Source organism: Polypterus senegalus, chromosome 1 (assembly GCF_016835505.1).
Source record: "Polypterus senegalus isolate Bchr_013 chromosome 1, ASM1683550v1, whole genome shotgun sequence".
Classification (NCBI taxonomy): Eukaryota; Metazoa; Chordata; class Cladistia; order Polypteriformes; family Polypteridae; genus Polypterus; species Polypterus senegalus.
The window spans coordinates 83,030,373-83,051,711 of record NC_053154.1 but is presented as its reverse complement, the minus strand read 5'-3'; the positions used below and the strand labels follow the sequence as shown (position 1 = coordinate 83,051,711).

Genomic DNA, 21,339 nt, shown 5'->3' with positions numbered 1-21,339 from the left:
AGGGAGGCATCAAAGACATTAGTCGTTTTTTAAAACGTTTTTGCTGCATACAGTACTTAGAAGTATTGCATAAACAGACCTGCCCAAATCCACTTGTAATCCAGTTACATTGATTAGGAGCTGGTCCATCGCAGGGTCCGCTCACACACCAGCTCCTACTAGGACCAGTTTGGAAACGCCAGTTAACCTAAGCTACGTGCATTTAGTCATATGGAAGTAAAGTCCACACAAACAAGGCAATTCAGGGTTCAAACCCAGGACGCTTGATCTCCGCAAAAGCTGTGCTGCACAACCATGGCTCCTATAGCAGTAGTAGGTGTGTTTAATTAATTGCAACATCAAAATGTTCCTGGTTTACACCTATCGCTGCTCGGATTGGCACCAACTCCCAGCGAATCTGAATTGGGTACACGAGCTTGAAAATGGGAGGCCAGCAGCATTGCCTTCACGTCAGGTATACACACAGTAGAAAACGCAGTCAGTGTGTGCGACTTGATACCGTGCAGCCTCCTCTTTTGAACTTCAGTATATTATAAACTCCAAGTTACAGGTCTTTAGGTCACCAATAAGGCCAAGAAAATTCAGTCAGTATGACTTGCTGAATCGACACACACAATAAAACACAATTAACAACAATCAAGTGGTGAAAAAGTCACTTTCAATCCAAACAACAGGTACAGTAGGGAGATGTGGCTTATCCAGTGCAATCCATATTTATGGCGACAAACATTAAATTGGGATTATGTGCTGTGCTATAAAACATGCTTTAGCCTGCTTTCATATTAAACCAATGTTGTAAAGTGTTTAAATTGTAAAAATATTGTTCGGGTTAATTTTTTAACTCGTCTATGAGGAAGGATGTGTTTGAACTTGCCTGTTCTTCAAAGGCCTTTCATCTGAAAGACAGATTGCTAAATCTTAAAAGAAAGAAAGAAAACAAAAATGTCCTTTTGATTTCCTTAACCTGTTAACAGTGGGATCGTTCTGTTGTTCTTCTGCATCATTGGCTGTACTGTAATATGACAAACTTGGCATATGATGATAGCCAACCACGCTGCCACTCTCACTTTACAACAAGTGAGGACGTGGTGAAGTGGCAGAGAGCTGACAAACTGCATATTTTAAAAAAAAAAAAAAGGTTAGGTGACTGTGGACTTCATCTAAATTTGGCTGCAATTTTATTGTTACTCCCTTTACTGTAAGTAGTTTACAACAATTGATGTGATGTTCATACCGTCTTTAAAAGGGGACATGGGTCCCGTATTAAATATAATGCACTCCTACAGTAAGCCATTCATGCCTGTGTCTCATACGTAATTCGCTGAGCTTTATTTCATTTGTTTACACAGACTCAGCTCATAAAACTGAATAACAATTACATTGAAATATAGGCCTAACACTAACTAGAAAGTAAATTTAAATGATTACAGTCTATCATCCTCATACTGTTGCTTGGAAAATCTAAATTATAAAAAGATCTTATTTGCCTTATTTAATTATGAAGAAACAATAATTTCCTAGGTTATACTCACAATTTAATTCACATAGCAAATACAATTAGCCCAGTGGAAAAACAAAAGGAAAAATATAACCATGTATTTCAGCTGATCAATTATCAGTGACAATGAAAACAAAAGAGGAAAAAGATAAGTCTCAGTGAGTCTTCATTTTTTAGAAATTAGTTTAGACTGAACATCAAAATCTGTTATTGTCAAAGAAATGCTTCTGGTGAAATGAATTATAATTAAAAATACATAACAATCCATCAAATCAATCTCAAAGGGAAAAACAAGTCAGACTTTTCAGGTTCAGATGGCTGTGTTGTTTTTTTTTTTTGCCTTGCTGCTCATTCCTCAGTTTTAGGGCCAACTGTGGGTTCTCTGAGCTCATCTGTAGGCCACAATGGCAGAAGGTTCTCATTTGCTGATTAAGTCTCACCTTACTTTGCTACTGAACTCATGGTCTGCAACAACTTCTTGAGGTTCCATGAGCTGCTCAGCTATCCACTGCTTATGACTACGTGTATTTCGTAGATGAAGGTGATCTCCAGGAAGCTCCTGAGATGCCATGTCTTCTAGAATCTGAACTACTTCTCAATCACATTTTTTGATATCCTCTATCTGTAACTGGTCAAGATCCAACACGCTATTTTAGGCTTTATTCAAAATCACAACATACATAGTGGACTGGCACGACAGTGCTTGAGTAACTCTTGGGCCAAGACATAACAGTGGTCCCATATATCAAGCAGACAAATCTCCAGCCCACTCATTCCAGAAATCCACAAAACTACTTTAGGGAGATTGCCGTCTATTGATTATGAAGTACGTTGTCAGAAGGAGGTGAAAGGTAAGGCCTTGGGATGTGCTCTGATCCACAGTGTGCATGTGGTAACCAATCGTAATTTTGAGAAACAAGGAGTAATGGTTTTCTTTTTATTTAAAAGTTCCCAAAAGTTCTTGCAGATAGAAAATGACTAGATGATATTTTGTAAAAGTTAGAGGTGAATGAAGATTGAGCGATTGGCGTTGGGAGGGGTGGCCCTCAGGGCCTGAATTATTGCACCCAGCCCCGGATGTTTTCTTTCTGTAATGTACAAGAATAATATCAGTATGCTCCTGATTCTCTTGCATATCCTATTTGATTTAGCCCCTGATAATTACATGACAAGAACAAAGGAGACCCCCGCCCCCCCACTGCTGTTCAACATAATATGTTGGATAGATAATCTTGAAACGTCAAGGGGGACACGCTCAACCTTCAATTTTTTATTTCAGCAAGAAAATCACAGAAGGGGAACTGGAACTGTCCGTATCCAAACAACTCCCCTGGGCTGAGTGGCCCGTTCTTATCAACATTGTGCTCATGTGTTTAACAGATCAATTGGTGTCTATTTATAACGGATTTAAGCTATTTTTTTCTATTTGGTGTCAGATTGACACTTCTTATTTGTCAGTGAGTTTTTTTTGTACAGATGAGCCATTTCTGATTTAGGAATGTGTTCCTGCTTCTACCCTGTTCAATGCTTGCATGGACTGGACGTTGGGCAGGGTTGAGGGCTGATGGTGGTGAAGAAAGATTCACTTATCTTAACTTTGCTGATGATGCTGTGATCTTCATGGAGCCAATGGAGGCTCTGATCAGGGCTCTTGAGGGACTGAGCTAGGAGTCCGAGTGTCTGGCCTTGCGAGTGTCCTGGATAAAAACCAACATCCAGGCCTTTAATGACCTCTTGGGCACAGCCATCAGCAGTGTGTCTGTTTGCGGAGAGAGTGTCGACCTTGACAAGAGGTTTACTTACCTCTTATCATGTCTCTGGTGACTCTTCCTATGAAGTCAGTAGACAGATTGTGATAGCATAGGGGGTCATGAGGTCGCTGGAAAGGGGTATGTGGCGCTCCCAATGTCTTTGCGAAAGGACGGATGCTTCATGTTAAAAAAATCTGAGTAGAAAATGAAATAGAGCTGCAAATGGATAATCAATCATTCAGAGTGAAATGTTCATTTCAGGTTGAGAAGTAGCGGAGCTGTTATTTTGGTAAAACTGTCACTTCTTCCTGAATTTATTTTACGGTGTGGTTACTACAGGCTGACACATGTAAGCTGTGTTCATTGCCGTCAGTACCTAAGCTGACTTAATGTGACTTTTTCCATGCTGACGTTAATTTCAGTGCACACACGTATAATGCATTTGCTCATACAGCGCTCACCCTGCATGAATACATACATTACACTAAGGCATGATGGAAGATGCAACCTGAATAAGGCACACCAAGCAGTAGCAAGCTGCTGCACATATTTACCTGCCAATAAAACTCTCCCATACACATATGAATTTACTCCAGTACAAACAACTTAAAGTCACTTGACTCTCAATGACTCTCAAAGTAATCAGAGCAAAAACAAAGAAAAAAATTAGTAGCCAATGTCACACAAAAGCCTGGAACATTTTTTTTTTAGCTGCATCAATCTCTGTATTGTTGAATCACATCGTGATCTATCCTGGGTCACACATTTTACACTGTGGTGTAACTTCAGTGGTCAGCCATGAACCTTATGATGCCTAGACAGGGCCGGATTAAGGTGGCTGCTATTGATGCTGCAGCATTAGGCCCATTCCTGAAATAGGCCCAGATGAAAACAGACGAGAATTTTCCAGAAGCTGAACAGTTTTCCTTTGCTATATTAACCTCAAAATTATTCTTAGAATGAAATTTGGAGTCCGACTTTCTGACGCCTAGACACAGCGTTACTTAGAACAATTAGAACAATTAGAACAATCTAGACGAGAACAGGCCATTCAGCCCAACAAAGCTCGCCAGTCCTATTCACTTGCTTCCTCCAAGAAAACATCAAGTCGAGTTTTGAAAGTCCCTAACGTCTTACTGTCTACCACACTACTTGGTAGCTTATTCCAAGTGTCTATCGTTCTTTGTGTAAAGAAAAACTTCCTAATGTTTGTGCGAAATTTACCCTTAACAAGTTTCCAACTGTGTCCCCGTGTTCTTGATGAGCTCATTTTAAAATACAAGTCTCGATCCACTGTACTAATTCCCTTCATAATTTTAAACACTTCAATCATGTCACCTCTTAATCTTCTTTTGCTTAAACTGTAAAGGCCCAGCTCTTTTAATCTTTCCTCATAATTCAACCCCTGTAGACCTGGAATCAGCCTAGTCGCTCTTCTCTGACCTTTTCTAGTGCTGCTATGTCCTTTTTGTAGCCTGGAGACCAAAACTGCACACAGTACTCAAGATGAGGCCTCACCAGTGCATTATAAAGGTTGAGCATAACCTCCTTGGACTTGTACTCCACAGATCGTGCTATATAACCTAACATTCTGTTAGCCTTCTTAATGGCTTCTGAACACTGTTTGGAAGTTGATAGCTTGGAGTCCACTATGACTCCTAAATCCTTCTCATAAGGTGTACTCTCGATTTTTCGACCGCCCATTGTGTATTCAAACCTAATATTTTTACTTCCTATGTGTAATACTTTACATTTACTGACATTAAATTTCATCTGCCACAAATCTGCCCAAGCCTGTATGCTATCCAAGTCCTTCTGTAATGATATAACGGATTCCAAATTATCTGCTAATCCACCTATCTTGGTATCATCTGCAAACTTAACCAGCTTGTTACTTATATTCCTATCTAAATCATTTATATATATTAAAAATAGCAGCGCCCTAGCACTGACCCCTGTGGAACACCACTCTTAACATCAGCCAGTTCTGATGAGGTTCCTCGCACCATCACCCTCTGCTTCCTGTGTCTGAGCCAATTCTGCACCCATCTAAAAACATCACCCTGAATTCCCACTTCTTTTAACTTGATGCCCAACCTCTCATGTGGCACCTTATCAAATGCTTTCTGAAAGTCCAGATAAATAATATCATAAGCTCCACTTTGATCGTATCCTTTTGTTGCCTCCTCATAGAATTCCAACATGTTAGTAAAACACGACCTCCCCTTCTGAACCCATGCTGACTGTTCAGAATAACTCCTGTCCTTGTCATGTGTTGCTCAATCTTATCCTTAATAATTCCTTCCATTAATTTTCCTGTGATGCTTGTTGCTTACTGGCCTATAGTTGCTTGGATCTGCCCTGTCACCCTTTTTATATAATGGGATGATATTTGCCATTTTCCAGTCCTTTGGAATCTCTCCAGTGCACAGTGACTTCCTAAAAATATGTGTCAAGGGTTTATATATGTACTCACTAGCCTCCTTAAGAACACGAGGATAAATATTATCTGGGCCTGGTGATTTGTTTGATTTCATCTTATTTAATCTGAGCAGCACTTCTCCCTCTACAATTTCCAAATCCCTCAGTACCTCCTTAGTAGTTGTGTTTACCTCTGGCAGGTTATCCACTTGCTCACTTGTAAACACCTCAGAAAAATGTAAGTTTAGGGCATCTGCTATTTCATTGTCTGTATCTTTTAATTCCCTTTACTATTCCTGATGAACTTGACCTCCTCCTTAACTGTTCTTTTACTACTAAAATACTGAAAGAATCTCTTGGGGTCTTCTTTCGCCTTATCTGCTATATTCCTCTCCAACTGTCTTTTAGCCTCTCTGATATCCTTCTTAATGGTTGCCCTCATGTTCTCATACGCTACGGTTCTCTTTGCAGTCATTAGTCTTATATGCCTTATACAGCAGTTTTTCCTTTGCAACTTCTTTTTAAATCTTTATTAATCCATCGTGGAGATTTTTTAGTTTCCTATTACTTCCAAATTTAGGTATGTATCTGTCCTGCATTACATGTAAAACATTTTAAACCTGTTCCACTGCTCCTCGACTGTCTCCACATTTAAAAGCTTATCCCAGTCTATCCTACTTAGACTTTGTCGCATCTGCTCAAAATTAGCCCTACTAAAGTTCAACTTAACAATTTTAGTCTTTGCATCTGTACTCTTACAAAATACTGAGAATTGTATTACATTATGGTCACTTGACCCTAGTGGTTCAATCACCTCTACACCCTCAATTCTATCCTGATTATTACAGAATACTAAATCCAGATAGGCTTCACCCCTTGTTGGTGCTTTAACATGCTGTGTTAAAAAACAGTCGCCGATTACTTCTAAAAACTCCTGCTCTTGTGCTCCTCCATCTGTAAGGTTATCCCAGTTAATATTTGGATAATTAAAGTCCCCATGACTATAATATCCCCCTGTAAACTTGCCTTTTTGATATTACTAAAAAGATGTGTGTTGAAATTACTGTCTGAATTGGGTGGTCTATAACACACTCCTAAAATGAGACCTTTTTCCCTAATATTTTCCAGGCGAAGCCACATGTCCTCACTAAGATGGGGCTCATCATCCAACTGAAGATGACTTACATTTAATTCCTGTTTGGCATAAACAGCAACCCCACCTCCTTTTCTGTTCTGTCTATCCTTCCTAAAAAATGTGTATCCCTCTATGTTACACTCATCCCCATCTTTGTTATTTAGCCAGGTTTCCGTTATTGCTATAATATCATAATTGTGCTCTGCTACATACAACTACTTATTATAGTTACTATTGTTTTGTGCTGTGACGTAACTATAACGTCATTGTGTTTATTGTTAACCGAAGATTTCAAGTTCGTGTTATCAATTTTAAGTTAAACAGTTTACTTAGTATTTGAGTTGCGTTTTTTGCAATATCTTGGGGATTCTTGCCACTTTATTATTGTTCGGGAAGTGCCACGTAGTAAATTTTTCACCTTGAAAGTTAGTTGAACAATAAAAATCGATGGCTATTTAAATGGTTATCTGTAAAGGTAAAATTAAAAGCATGGCATGGATGTTTAGACTTTATAAAATCCTCCACAGGATTCTGGTCTATTATGAAATTTAAATCGTGGACACATTTTTACCCTCAAGAGCCTGAACTGAGTCACTTTGGCCCAATGTCTCTGCAAATTCTTTCTTTCTTACTCTGTTTCGTAAGTGAATTGCGAAACTTTGTGTATTTCATTGTTAGGTTTTCTGCATTAAGTGCATTTTTCAGACAATTGCTATTAAATGTTGATGTTACATAGTTTGATGTTAATCTCGAGTTGTTACGATACAACGTCGTTATTATTATTCACGTTCAATAAAGGCTGGCTGGTTGCGTCACAAGCTCCTTTGTCGGTCTGAGTGCGCATGTACGGCGAGTGTCGAATGCACAGGCACCAATGCCGAGAAAAAATAGACCTTTTTTGTGCTGCAGCATCAGGCCCAATTTCGTCTTAATCCAGCCCTGTGCCTAGATTAGAAAGGCCATCAGAAGCAGCTTTCCTAACGCGTAGGCTAAAGGAGACCGCCATTAATACTTTGCACAGGGACAGCATCAGGTGAGCTCTCTCAGCCAGTCAGCGCCCACTGTGCTGTGCAGCAGCACCTCCACAATCCACCGGTCCACTGGGATGGTTCGTGGTGTGATCAGATGACAGGACAATCTCTGAGCTTAGTTTCATTTTCATTTTGTTATCCCTCTGCTGTTTTGAACTTGTCGTTATTTTTAAAAAAATATTTTTTACTATTATGATGTCCCCATTTTGTTTTTCATGGGCACCATCATTTTGTGTGGTTTGATTTTCTCATTTGCTAACAGCAGTTGCTGGTTGCCACCATGTGACTGGATGTTGCGCTGTGTGATGTTATCGCAGTGGCCCCATGTCAGGGTAGTGTTATTGGCCAGGATTGTCAATGAGCTCTGAATTATTTTGCGGTATATTTAGCGTTTTAAAACTATCCAGGTAAAACTGACTTTTTGGTTTCATTGTACACATTGATATTCCAATTAATAATAATAATTCTTTACCTTTATATAGCACTTTTCTCACTACTCAAAGTGCTCTCCATGCAGGCAGGACCTGGGAAGCAAACCCACAATCTCCTTACTGCAAAGCAGCAGCGCTAACCACTGCGCCACCTGAGTGGATTACTATTTTTTCCTCGTCATATGCCTGTCATTTCCTTTGTTTCTGCCATTTTTTTCTAACTTGACAGAAGAGCTGGTGCTTAATAGGAGTATCATATATTTTTATCATAAGAAATGTAATACTTTTGTGGTAAAAACATATTGTATTGAAATTATCAATTACAACCAATGCCTGCTTTGCGGAAATCTTTTTATCTTTAGTGATGCCAAAATAATAACATCCTTGGAAAATATGTACTTACTTTATGAAAGAGAACATTCCAAAAATAACAAGCACATCACATACCATTTAAATGAATTTCATTATTTAAGATTTCTTCAAGGGAAGGCCATTAGCTGCGCAGTTCTGCTCCTGCTGGGTGTTGCTGTGTGTTCAACTGCCCAGATATAATCATTACACACTACCGGCTCCAGAAGCTTATTTTCTTGGGGTTCTCTATCCATGAGAGTTTTGCTTTCCTCTTATCTGTGGTCTTTAATGCCACATTTCCTACCTTAATTTACTTTTTATTAAATTCCCACCATTAGGAGAACCAGATGTGCTGAAAAGACTTTTCAAAGGCCTGATAATGTGGGTAAGGCAGAGTATACAGAATGTGAGTCCTTAGAGGTGTGCAGTGTGTCATAAAGCATTTGTAAATGTGACTGTACAACATTCTGAGCTTATCCATAGAAAAGGAGCTCATTACACGGCCTAACAGCTTATCATGTTCCAGGAGGGCCAACCGCCAAACTCAGACACGAAACATGTCCTATAATAAGCGAAGCTAAAGGCAGGCTAAGGGACTATGATAGAAAAAAAAACACACACTTTTCAGGTTATGGGCTTCCCCAATTTTTTATACCAAGCTAACTTATAAATGGATACCTCTCAGTACTTTAATTTTTCAGTCCTGATTTACTCCGACTGTATAACTTACTGTTTTTTCTAGACACACCTGATGAAGGCCTAACCTTCTTTTTATTTTTTTCAGCATGTAAATAAATGTACCAATTTAATTCTTTTACAAATGCCCACTAATGAGGGTCTTTCCTAATACAATTATACTTTGGATAATATTTGACCAAATTCTTTCAGCATCCTCGTATAGCTCATCATTGAAAGACAACAGTTTATTCTCATATTTGCATACATTGTTGGATCTACCTTGTCTGTAAAAACTTCCAGTTTTCTGCTCTTCGCTCTGTCCACGGTGTGCCACCTCACGTATTCTCCCTTCCCCATGTTAAATTGATGTTGGCTGTGTACTTTGTATTCCAACATTGTGATGAAGTTTCTTTTTTTTATCCTAACTGCAATAACTATTGTGCTGACAGTTTTGCATATTTCTCTATTTTCTTCATCACACATAGTGAAACAAAGTGTTACACTTTTCAGCGATTTTCTAATTGGGTGCAGAAGAGAGATAGCAATTAACGTTTGAGCAACAAACTATCGATAGCAGCGGCAGGAGAGAATGTGTTGAGATAAAAAGGACAGGCCAATACAGTCAAGTACGAGCTGGAGGAGACAGGCAGCGATTCACACCTGGATAGAAGCACTAAACGGTATTAGTTGTAGTGGTAGTAGAGGGGTCTTTCATGTAAAAAAACAAAGAAAAATATCATCAATCATGTTTTTTGAATAGACGTTTAGAGTTACAACAACATGGACATTTAAAGTGCAGCAATTATTGGAAAAGTCACAGAAGGCCAGTAGCATGACATTCACAATGATGAAATAATGATTTAAAAACACAACACCAACTGGTATTAAAGAGGTTGCTGAATGCTCTCATTTAACAAGAATAGTTACTGTATAACTAATTAACATGACATTCTCAATCCTATTTAGTCCAGCCGAAATGAGAGCCTATTCTGGCAGCCCAGGCAGGAACCAACCACTCACACTCACACAAATTTGAGCAATTTTGGAATCACCAGCTAACCATAAGGCACACATCTTAAGGGATGTGGAAGGAAATCAGACGAAAAACCTCATGGAGAAATACCCATTCTCCACCTGGATAACATCAGGATTAAAGTTTTGGAATGTGTATGATGGATCTGAAAAGTGACAGCTCCCCCTACTATGCTTCTATCCTATAAGTATTGAATTAGTCAAATTATTATTCTTTCTGACCTTTGAACAAACCACTGTAGTCGTCCGCGGTAAAGATGAGTCAAACAATAGAAGAATTTTGAGGTGCCAACCCAGCCTTCCCTGTTTATTCTTAGTTTGTATAAACAAAGCAAACGCACGATGGCATATAATGCCAATGTCGATGTCAATGTATTTATATAGCACATTAAGTGCTTTACAATAATAGAATAAAAGAAAACAAACAAATAACATAAATAACATAAACAGAAATAAAATATATGAACATGAACAAAATAAATAGAAGTAATGTTGCATAATCACAATGATTACAATGAGTCTTTATTTTTTTTTTGAACAGTTCAATTGTAGACGACTCCTTTATGTAATGAGGTAAAGAGTTCCACAGGCGAGGAGCAGCAGCTACAAAAGCCCTGTCTCTCTTAGTTCTACACTTGGTATGAGGGACAACAAGAGACAACTGACCAGGAGATCTAAGCACTCTAGACGGCTGGTGTAAAGCACACAATTCAGATAAATAGGCAGGAGCAAGCCCATATAAAGATTTAAAAACTAGCAATAAGATTTTGTAATCAATTCGAAAACTGACAGGCAGCCACTGTAAAGAAGCTGATATTGGAGAAACAGAAACAGACTTTCTTGCCCCAACCAGAAAGCGAGCAGCAGCATGCTGGACCAACTGTAACCTGTGTATCAGGGATTTGCTAATCCCAGAATACAGCGAGTTGCAGTAATGAGCAAAACAAAAAATGAAAACAAAACCGTTGCCATGTAAGCTGTGTGGCTGCCATGAATCAGGCTCAATCATCAAGTCATCTCTTTATCAACTGCCACTTCCTGCTGGGTACTTTCCCTTATAACGCCCACAGACTGGCAGGAGTAGAGGCAGTTACCCTCACTAAGTCATTTCTCAGCACTGTGGTGGAAGGAGTGTCCCCTATTGGCCCAGGGTGGTATCAGTTTAGATGGAGATCCTCTGGCATGTATGACACCACACAAACTCCAAAGCTAGCTACAGAGTCACTGGCAGGTAAAAGCAGATCTGTACATCTTTGTACTATATTCATGTGAGGCTGCTTGTTGTGAAGCATGCCAAATAAAGCCTTGTGCTGTGCTTACTGTGATAGAACTCCATGAAATACTGAACTATTTCATGTGTGGATACCTCAATTCTGCAAGTGTAGATGGTCGATACGGTCAAAATTGAAGTCTAAAAAGGCTGGGGGAGCTCATTGCACGCCATTCTTGGGATAATGCTGCAGGAAAGGGTGTGGGGACCTCTATAAACTACTTTTTGTAGCTTCATTGAACATTGATGAAAAGAGACAGCCAACAACATTGTAAAGATGAAATGATTTCTCCATGATACAACAAAGCCAGGTTTGTTTTTGTGATATTCATAATATTTGGTCAATAGATAATTACTTCATCTGCTCTATCTAGCCTGTTCCTTTCTCATATCCTTGCCTATATGTGTAAACACAGTTCAATTGCAATAACTCTTTCCTGCAGGTAAGGGTTTGCATTCTGTCTCCTCAAGTATTAATAGAATGGTTGAATCATTTTAATGGCCAATTTCCCTCAGTAGCATCAGGCCTGTCGCTTGGTTATTCAAAGTAATTAGGCCAACGCAGCAATGGCTGCTGCAGCCAACAGAATTGTCTTCATCCTCTAATTGCCTGAATGGTTCTTGCATGGTGACTAGTTTTTTCCTGCATTTTCTTTCATCTACAGAAGACAAATGCTTTGTACGCTTATTGAAATCAAATGAACAGTGGTTGTGAATTGGGGTTTTAGTAACTTTGTTTTTCTGGTGCTTAGCATTCCGAAACACATTTGCAAAAGAAATACGATTGGTGGAACAGTACACAGCACCGAGATGATCATCACGCAGCACAATGTGACCACTCTTGTTTGTCTGTTTTTAGGCATCCCACAAAGCTGCTGAAGGATCCTGCCATCAAAGCCAGCCATCCACAAATGTGTATCTGGATCAAGGAGGTCTTCACAAAAAGAGCCCCAGTAAGGACAGACCCCAATGGCAGGAGGACGTTAATCTGGGGATTTGAGTAACAGCAGAAATCGTTTTGCCCAGGGTCAGTTTCAATAATGGTGACATGAATTCTGTAAGAAGACCACTCAAAATCCAAAACCGGAGCTATTAATTGGGTGCAATGACTTCTCTGTGGCTTGGCTCTCTAAGGAGGTGGTCATCTTGGCAGAGGACAGCACCCGAGTGTGTGTCCTGACTTGGATTATGAGCCATGTGAGACAATCCACAATATAAGCACAGAGCGCTCAAATACTTGCTTGATTCTCTCCTGTATGGCGTTTGCATGCCACCCTCATAAAGTGTGTTCAGGTTCACAGTGGGTTTGCTGTTGAAATTTCAGAAGGTAGCAAAATACTGGTTATGATATCTAATAAAAGCATATTTAGACAGGAAAAGTAATTTTCCTATCTCTAAATGCCATTATATTAACTTCAACTCTGGAGTGACTGACAATTCCTTTCACCGTCCAGCATTCTTTTTCTTTTTTGCATTTCTCCCAACATCATTTCTGTACTGACTGACATGCTGCCACTATTTGGGTTTTGTGCAGGCCACGTCTTTCAAATTTATGCTGCTTGCATTTTTATGACAACACCAGACAAGCAAAGCAGTCGGGAACAGGGAGTGGAGAGAACAACTCAAGCCCTAGTCACACTCAACTTAAAATCTCAAAAATGTATCAAAATGTAACCTTGAAGAAGTGGTGTGTATCTATCGTATTGTGAGGATTTATGTATTATTGTACTAGGAACTGTACTGATAAAAGTAAAACAAATTAAAATTGAAGAAAACTTTTCATCTCAAATTCTAAATGTATACTGTATGCTGACTGTTAGGTATTATTTTAATTAAACTGTAAAACTACTTTCACTTCTTTAAAAGTCAAATTGTAAATGTGACTGAAGGCATGTGACAAAAGATCATTAAATAAAGAGCATCAATATAACTGAATGTCTGGATCAGTTTAAAGGTCTGACTAGTCATGCGGTCATTCCTGTTCGTTCCACACCTAACCGCACAGCAGTGTGTCGTAAGTCAGTTAGATGTTCAAGTAAGAATTTCATTGCATTCTCTACACGTGACAAGATCTCAGCTACGACTGCTAAGTGAGCCAAATGGCTCTTCTCTTGCCTAGAAGCTTTCATGGAAACATCACCCCTTGAACACGTGTACCCTGGCAGGGCTTCACAACGTAACACGGAGGATGAGGAGTGAGGTCATCCAGGGACGTATAGTTGGGTGGGTTATGACTGACCCTGGGACTGAAAATCCCTCAATGCTACTGCTAAATCCTGAAGGAGCTCACAAGTTGAGTCCACTGATTAAAGATACATATACAGTATATTAATATCAATACATATGCACAAATAACATATTCAATAATATTGTAGATTTTTAGAAATGTGTTACATTTATAATACATTCACCCATCTTCCAAACAAGTATTTTCTTCTGCAAGATATCAGAGCGAGCGAATTCCTATAGCATTAGGGGAAGGCAGGAAACAACCATAAGAAGATCAGCAGTGTGCTGATGGGCCCACTCGTAGAAGGCTAATTTTGAGCTGTGAATTGACTTCATCTGTGGGCCGAGGTGATGTGGGTGTTATTAGAATTGCTTGGACCTAAACCCTTTGTGAAATGTGCAAATTCAACAATGGTTTGATAGGATTGAAACCAGGTCACTAGGACTTTGAGGTAGCAGTAGTAACTATCGTGCCTCCTTGAAGGATTCCTCCACCGAAAAATGTTATTTTTTATATGTCACTTACCCAATGTGGCCTGTAGTGATTACAAAAAAAAAAATAATCTCACATATTCATGAAGAAAGGAGATGTTAAGGTTTCTAATATACTGTAATAGGGATCTACGGAGACCAACACTGGACAATGGCAAACAATAAAAAAAACGAATCTGATGGAGTGCTAAGGTCCCAGCACATCTTACTCAGAGCCTTTACTTAATAGACACTTAGAGCTTACATTATATCAGGGCTGAAGCCACCCCATACCCACCTCTCCTCTCACCCACGGTGATCCATCTTTCCCAGTCTGTAACTCCACATTTCATCTATTGAATAGGTGACGGAAACCCTAATAGTAAAGACAGAAGGAATACAGGACGCTGTCCTACTGAAATGTTGGTAACCAAGTGTGTGATGATGGATGACCAATGTCTGACAAATTGTTCTGAGTGACATTCCAGAGCAGGTTGACACAAGAGATTAATTTCCTTTGAGCAGCAACATCTGTTAATCACTCCTGAATGTTACTATAGAAAAAATGGCACAGCACAGAGCAAACCACCCAGCAGTTGCCTTGAAGTATTTCTTTCCTCCTCTCACATTCTGATCTCTTATGGCTCCATTTCCCACTGTTAATTCTGAAGCTACTGGCAGTCACAACACAGACAGACTGGGGACGGAGTGACGGAGATCTTCCTTTCTAGAGAGATCTGTTCAGGTGTTGAACGGCATTGTAGCACTGCCACAGGTCATTTAAACAGGAGAGCAACAGACTGGGATGACCACATAGAACCTGCATTATGGAGGGCAGATCGTGAAATTGCAGCGACAGTGATGCGATATTACTGTAATATTAACTATTAGTTAACTTATATTAGTTTCATAATAGAGAGAGACAATTGCATACCTTTATACAAACGGCCTCTATCCACACTCTGCATGAAAACCAAATCTTGCTGAGCTTTTGTACGTCAAGAATATACGTACTGATGTGGACGGCCAGCGGCCTGTGACAGTGCAGATCGGCTCAGGGATGACTGAGCACCAAACAGAAAAGAAGAAATACAAATAAAAAATAGTAGAAAATATATACACAAATAGCTAATTGCTTATACAGGGTGAGCCAAAATGAAGTACCACATTTCTCAAGGTCATTGTTTGAGGTAGAGGCAGCCGAGTGGGTTGGGGTGCGGGTCCTTTGATAGGTGATCCCTATCATGCCTTGGTCTGGTGCACACCGTACTTTTGCTGTCGAAGTGTTCTTCAAAAGCAATGAATCCGTCATCACTACGCAACGCGCCTTCTGAACACACTTCAGCATTCCTCCTAACGGTGACATCCCAAATCGGAAAACAATTCTTCAGTGGGTGACTAAATTTAGACAGACATGTACAACATTAAACAGAAAATCTCCAGGCTGTCCTCGGACTGAAAGAACGCCTGAAAGCATCCAAGCTGTAAGGGTATTCATTTTGCAGTCTCCTAGCTGTTCATGGCACAAACATTTTTCTGTCTTAGGCATTTCCAACACATCTTTGAGGAGGATTTTGCATGAGGACCTTAATTTCCATCCATACAAAATGATGGTAGTGCAGGAACTCACTAAGAGAGACTGGGAGAGCCACAGAGAGTTGTGCGCAAACATTCTGCAAACCGTTCATTGAAATGCCATCGTCACGTGTTTAACAATGGTCACTGTCACTTCAGAATATTACATTTACATGCTACAGAACTTTTTGCAGCCCTAACTGGAAGAAATAGATGCAGTGGATGCCTGGTTTCATCAGGATGCAGCAATAGCTTATGCAGCACGGAGATCCATGCAGGTTTTGAGGGAGACGTCTCCTGGGAAATGCATCTGGAGCACTGGGTCTCTAACCTTCTAAAAAGCCATTGGAGCACCTGAGACCACTCAGGGAAGGGTAAGTAAGTTTAGAGGATGTGACCTACTCTAAGAGGCTAAGAAAATTTAGTTTGCAGAGTCATGAAAAGAGAACACTTCATGGGCACCTAGTCCAGGTCTTCAGAGCTCTCAAAGACATCATATAAGTTGATCCAGCAAAATAATGTTAAAGTGTTATAGAGCAGTTAAAAGGAAGTTCGAAGCCAGGGAATACTTCTTCATACAAAGTGTTAAGGGAACCTAAACACGCTTGGTTCATCATAGTTGCTGGGAGACCCTGTTTCGATACGATTCTAGAAGAAGTTTGTAATTAGCTATAAATTGAATGATCTCCTCTTGCTTGTACTGTATAATGGATTTCTTTCTTGTGCGGAAAGCAGAAAACCACGAGCTGAAACAAAAACGGCAACACACGGTTAGCTGACAGCTCTGGGGCAAGCGCTCTTTTGTCTGCTGCCAAAAAATACAATTCTGTGTGATTACCTGACACATTTTCCTAGATGGTGAGAACTGCAAAATTTTAATACACTTGTAAATGTAATTATCTGTAGGAGACCTATGTGCTTGTGAATAAAGTAGTTCCACTAAAAGCTCCATGGCAGTCATAGATAACCAGTGAATAGGCAGCTCAGGTCCTTGAAAGCCAAAGCCCTGAATGAATTTAAATGGCCTTATTATTTCATCATTTGGACAGGCACTGTATGACTGCCATCAAACCTGAAGTTGTTCACAATGAGACATAAAAGCAGGATTATAATTGAAGGAACCAACGCTTTTCAATCAGTTCTCTATATGTGATTTCTCAAAGAAAGACTACATGCTTGATTATTATCTTTTATGAAGGTCACAGAATATTAGACTGTGAGGCGTAGGCTCCACAGCCCACAACGTGCTGCTCTGAGTGCACAGAAGGCTGTGTTGGCCTCAAATAGCGGATATTTGATTTGGGTCATTATTTTTGAGGTTAAAGATTTCTTAAATTTACTGTAACTAAGAATTTGTGTCTAGTCTTTTTATACAGTAAATGTATTTTAAATGTGTGTGTTTGTGTGTTTATATATGGATGTTTTTATTGTAATAGTAATGTAATTCAGTATCCTTAAAATTAGTGTTTTAAGAACCTATAAAAGTGCTGAAGAAGTGATGAATAAATCAATTTGCAACTGGCAGCATAATATGTTCTTTCAAACTCATAACATATGCACATACATACGTGGAAATGACAAGAAAAAATCAAACAAACAAAAAAATCAGCTCTACCCCATGAATGGAAAGATTACTTTATCAATGTCTTTGTTGAAGTGGGTCCCAAATGCAAGAAGTATTTTGGCAAAATGGTGCAAAACAGGAAACTCCCAATGTGAATAAATTCTCACGGTTTGAAATGTAGTTGTATTACTGGACTGACCTCCAGCTCCTGTGGTGCCAAAATGGATGAAGTGGGTTCAATAATGGAGGCATGAATAAATGTTTGAAATAAATTTATTGTTTCACTGTATTCAAGTTTTTTTTGTGATTAGTGATGTGGATGTTTAATGGCGCTTTTCGACTGCATAGTACGGCACTGCATGGTTCAGTACAGCTCACCTTGGTTCGGCTCAGTTCGGCTCGGTTTGCGTGTCGACTGCAGTTTATTACCGCTTTAGAGTGGGCGGGATTATTCACGTGTCGTTATAGTTGCGCCGCCTCTACTGCTCGCTCTTCTTTTTTTTTAACTTGTCCCTACACTGTATGTAAGTCCGATGGTAGCCATGTGCGCCCAAGAGCTTAGCGACCTCCTGAAAAACTTTTTCATTCCGCGTCGCCCCATCCAGCTCTCGCTGGATCCGCCCTCGCTACCAACGAGGAACGCCTGTACTTCCTCAATAGACCACAAGCCAGCCATTTTGGTTAAAACAAAATGGTGCGTCCGAACCTTCGCTGGCTGTGCTAAAAATCTAGCGGGTCTGTTGTGTCTCGGTCGCAAGTTCAGTGACGCAGTAATGACGATTTTCTCCGGCCAATCAGTGACCAGCAGAGTTTACACGTCACGTTTTGGTAACGGTTCGGCGCGCTTGGAACCTCGGCTGGGGTGGTACTAAAAAAAGGACCAGGTACCAGGTACTGTTCCCAGTGGAAAACCCCCCAAAAGCGAGCTGAACTGAACCGTGTCGTGCTGTACTATGCAGTGGAAAAGCGCCTTTATACATGTATTAATTAATACATACAATGTGTCCTTCATGACTTGTCAGGTAAAAACAGCACATCACAGCTAATGATGCAAAATATTAAAGTAACTGTTAACTTTTTTCCAATTGGTCTCTCTAACATTCTTAAAATATGTTATACTGTATATATACAGTAATTGTTCTGTAATGTTATTGTAAAGAGTAACTAATTCATCAATAAACTTTCAGGTCTACTCCATGCAGTTTTAATTCATTCCAGTGATGTATGACCTTGTTGTATCCAAAGAAATGCTTGTTAGAAACTGTTTCGGGCCAAAACGTTCTTCCTTTATTTCTTTGCCCTAAAACACCCAGTTATCCACACTCCCTTATTCCCGTCCTACCACTCTTAAAGAAACACAGGATTCATTTCTGGACATCCCCTTAACCTTATTACATAGGCACTGCGCCAATGCAGGGAAACCCCAGCTCTTTGGGGTGAATGATCACTCTGTGAAAAGGCAGGGAGGGTCTGGGAAGCTTCTGGTGGAGGGAACTGATAGGTGAGGATGGAAGTCTCTGGAAGTGTAGAGCTGGCTGACGAAAGTGGTGGCACTGCACTCAGACAGTTAGCATGCCAATGGGACCTATCTATAAGCTGGAAAGTGGCAGGGCCCAGTTGCCTTAGAATTTGAATGGGACCTGACCAGCCAGACAGCAGCTTGTTTTTGTGATATGCATACACAATTGTCATAATTATGTTTCATTTGTTTCTGTGTCTGTATTACCTTTTAGCTGCTTTTGTGTGTGTCTGAGTCCCATACCCAGGGTTAGACCTTGGTGCTAGTTGAGTTAAAGGCCTTTTATTTCCCTGTGGCCTGTAGCAGCATGTGGGGAAGCTCATGTATGCAGCAGGGACAGGTGGAGAGCCTCATCAAAATTCCTTCTTTCCAATAAGAATGCTTTGCTACCCTCTTTCAGTCTTCGGTTCAGGTGTTCCACTCCTCCCATTAACTTCTGGGTGGTACACTGCTGTTCTGATGTGTTTCACACCATTCTCTTTGAGAAGTAAACTCTGCTGATGAAAAATGGGGTCCAATGTCTGTTGTAGATGTCTGGCTGAACAGGTGGTTTAGTGAGTGTATAAAAGATTGTGTTGTAGTGGAGCTTAGCATGATATCTTGCATGAGCTGGTGCCCCATGGAGTTGCCCACAAATATCTATTTCTAAGTGTTCCCAAGGTGATTCTGGCCATGTTAGACGTCTCAAAGGAGCTTGTGCTGGTCTCAGTGACTTGCCACTCAATAAACAAGCTGAGCTGTCCTTCACTAGTAGGTCAATATTTGGACACCAGACATTGTTTTACCCTCATAATCCCCGGATGGCCCTTATGAGCCATGTGAAATACTAGTTTGCCCAGAGAGATTCAGGGATTGGGGTTCGGTGGGGCTTGCTACATATACCTCCTCCCAACAAGAGAGTTCATCTTGTTCCCAGTAAAAGGGAAGAAGCACTGGCCCCACAGCATTGGGCCACCCCTCCACAATATACCTTTGTACCAGACAAGCATATAATCGCACTTGTAAATAACCTTGTGCAAGGTGGAAACAGCTGGAACTGCATCGTAAGCGCCTCTGTCGTACTCACTGGATATTCATCTGGAATTAAGACTTTATCAACTACCCTCAAATCCACACAAAGATGAATTTTGCAAATCTTTTTCCTTGTGATAACAAGGTATGATATCCAGGGTGAGGTGTCTACATGCTTACTGGCCAACATCCCGCAGCCTTTCTAACTTTGCAGAAACTGCCTCTCACAGCGCCAGGCGAAACCGACAATGGGGCTTGCTTAATCACTGCGGCAATGTGGTTAATTGTCGGCTTGTGGACAGCCAGTAATGTATAGAAGGCCTGTGAATAAGGCTGGAAATCTGTGTACTCGGGGGGGTCTGCAACTTGCAACAAAGTCTGACTGTAAAGCATAAAACATCGAAAAGATCAAGCTCCATGATGCTAGCTCTCCCTGTTGTGATGTGGGAAAACATTGCTGACATGGTTAGGTTTTTGTAACTCATGGTGAAAGTAACCATACCCAGGACATTTCTAGAAGACTGACTATATCCAGTGAGTTGAACAACTGCAGGTTTGATGTAGACACAGCTGTGACTTTGTATGCTCCCCTTGTAATTTGTGTTCATCTGCAACAGTGTTTTCTATTTGCTTTCCTAGTGATTCAGTTTTCTCTAATGTGAGGTTGTCAGATTCGAGCAGCAGCCTCACATGCAGCTGATGGCAAATGGTTTTCTTTATGATTTGGTCGTGGATAATTTTGTTTTGCAGGTCTCCAAATTTACAATACGGAGCCAGTTTGTGTAAAGTAGAAATGTACAAAGTAATTGACTCACCCACCTGCTGAGCTCTTTGATGAAAATGGAAAAGATGCATAAGGACACTGCGGCCAGAGCTGACAATTGCTGCTAATGCTGCCTTGGTAGCTGCATACATAGGTGCCTCTGTTTGCGATGTGGAGAAGAAATGGTCGCCCTTTACTCCCAAACAGTGTAAGAGCAGAGCGCTCTTCCTAGAATTTGCCATTTCTTAAGCATCAAGGGCCGCCAAATACAGTATATTTTAAATGACCCAATCTATCTCTGCCAGGGCACCTGAGACCCCCCTAGGACAGTCAGGAATGAGCTTGGAGGTGGTAATGTGAACTCAGCCATCTTTGTCTTCCAATATATTGCATCTAAAGAAATGCTTGTTAGACAATGTTCTTCCTTTATTTTCTTCTTTTCTTTTCCCCAAAAACCCCAGTGAACCACACTCCCTTATTCCCATCCCGTCGCGTTGCCTTTTATGTAATCAACAATGTACCTAACTCTTAAAGAAACACAGGATTCAGTTCTAAACATAACAGACCTGATTACTGGTGGGTTTTAAACCACACCTGAAATAATGTCAG

At 40.3% G+C, this 21,339-nt stretch overlaps 1 protein-coding gene across 3 annotated transcripts in view; it reads left to right on the top strand.

The window, feature by feature from the left end:
* LOC120528255 (relaxin-3 receptor 1-like) overlaps nucleotides 1-13,509 on the top strand; it is a 59,319-nt gene extending 45,810 nt beyond the window's left edge. For all 3 annotated transcript variants that reach the window (XM_039752400.1, XM_039752384.1, XM_039752392.1), the window contains exon 3: nucleotides 12,458-13,509. The gene's annotated coding sequence lies outside the window, so the exon portion shown is untranslated. The remainder of the gene's footprint in view (nucleotides 1-12,457) is intronic.
* The last annotated feature ends 7,830 nt before the right edge of the window (nucleotides 13,510-21,339 follow it).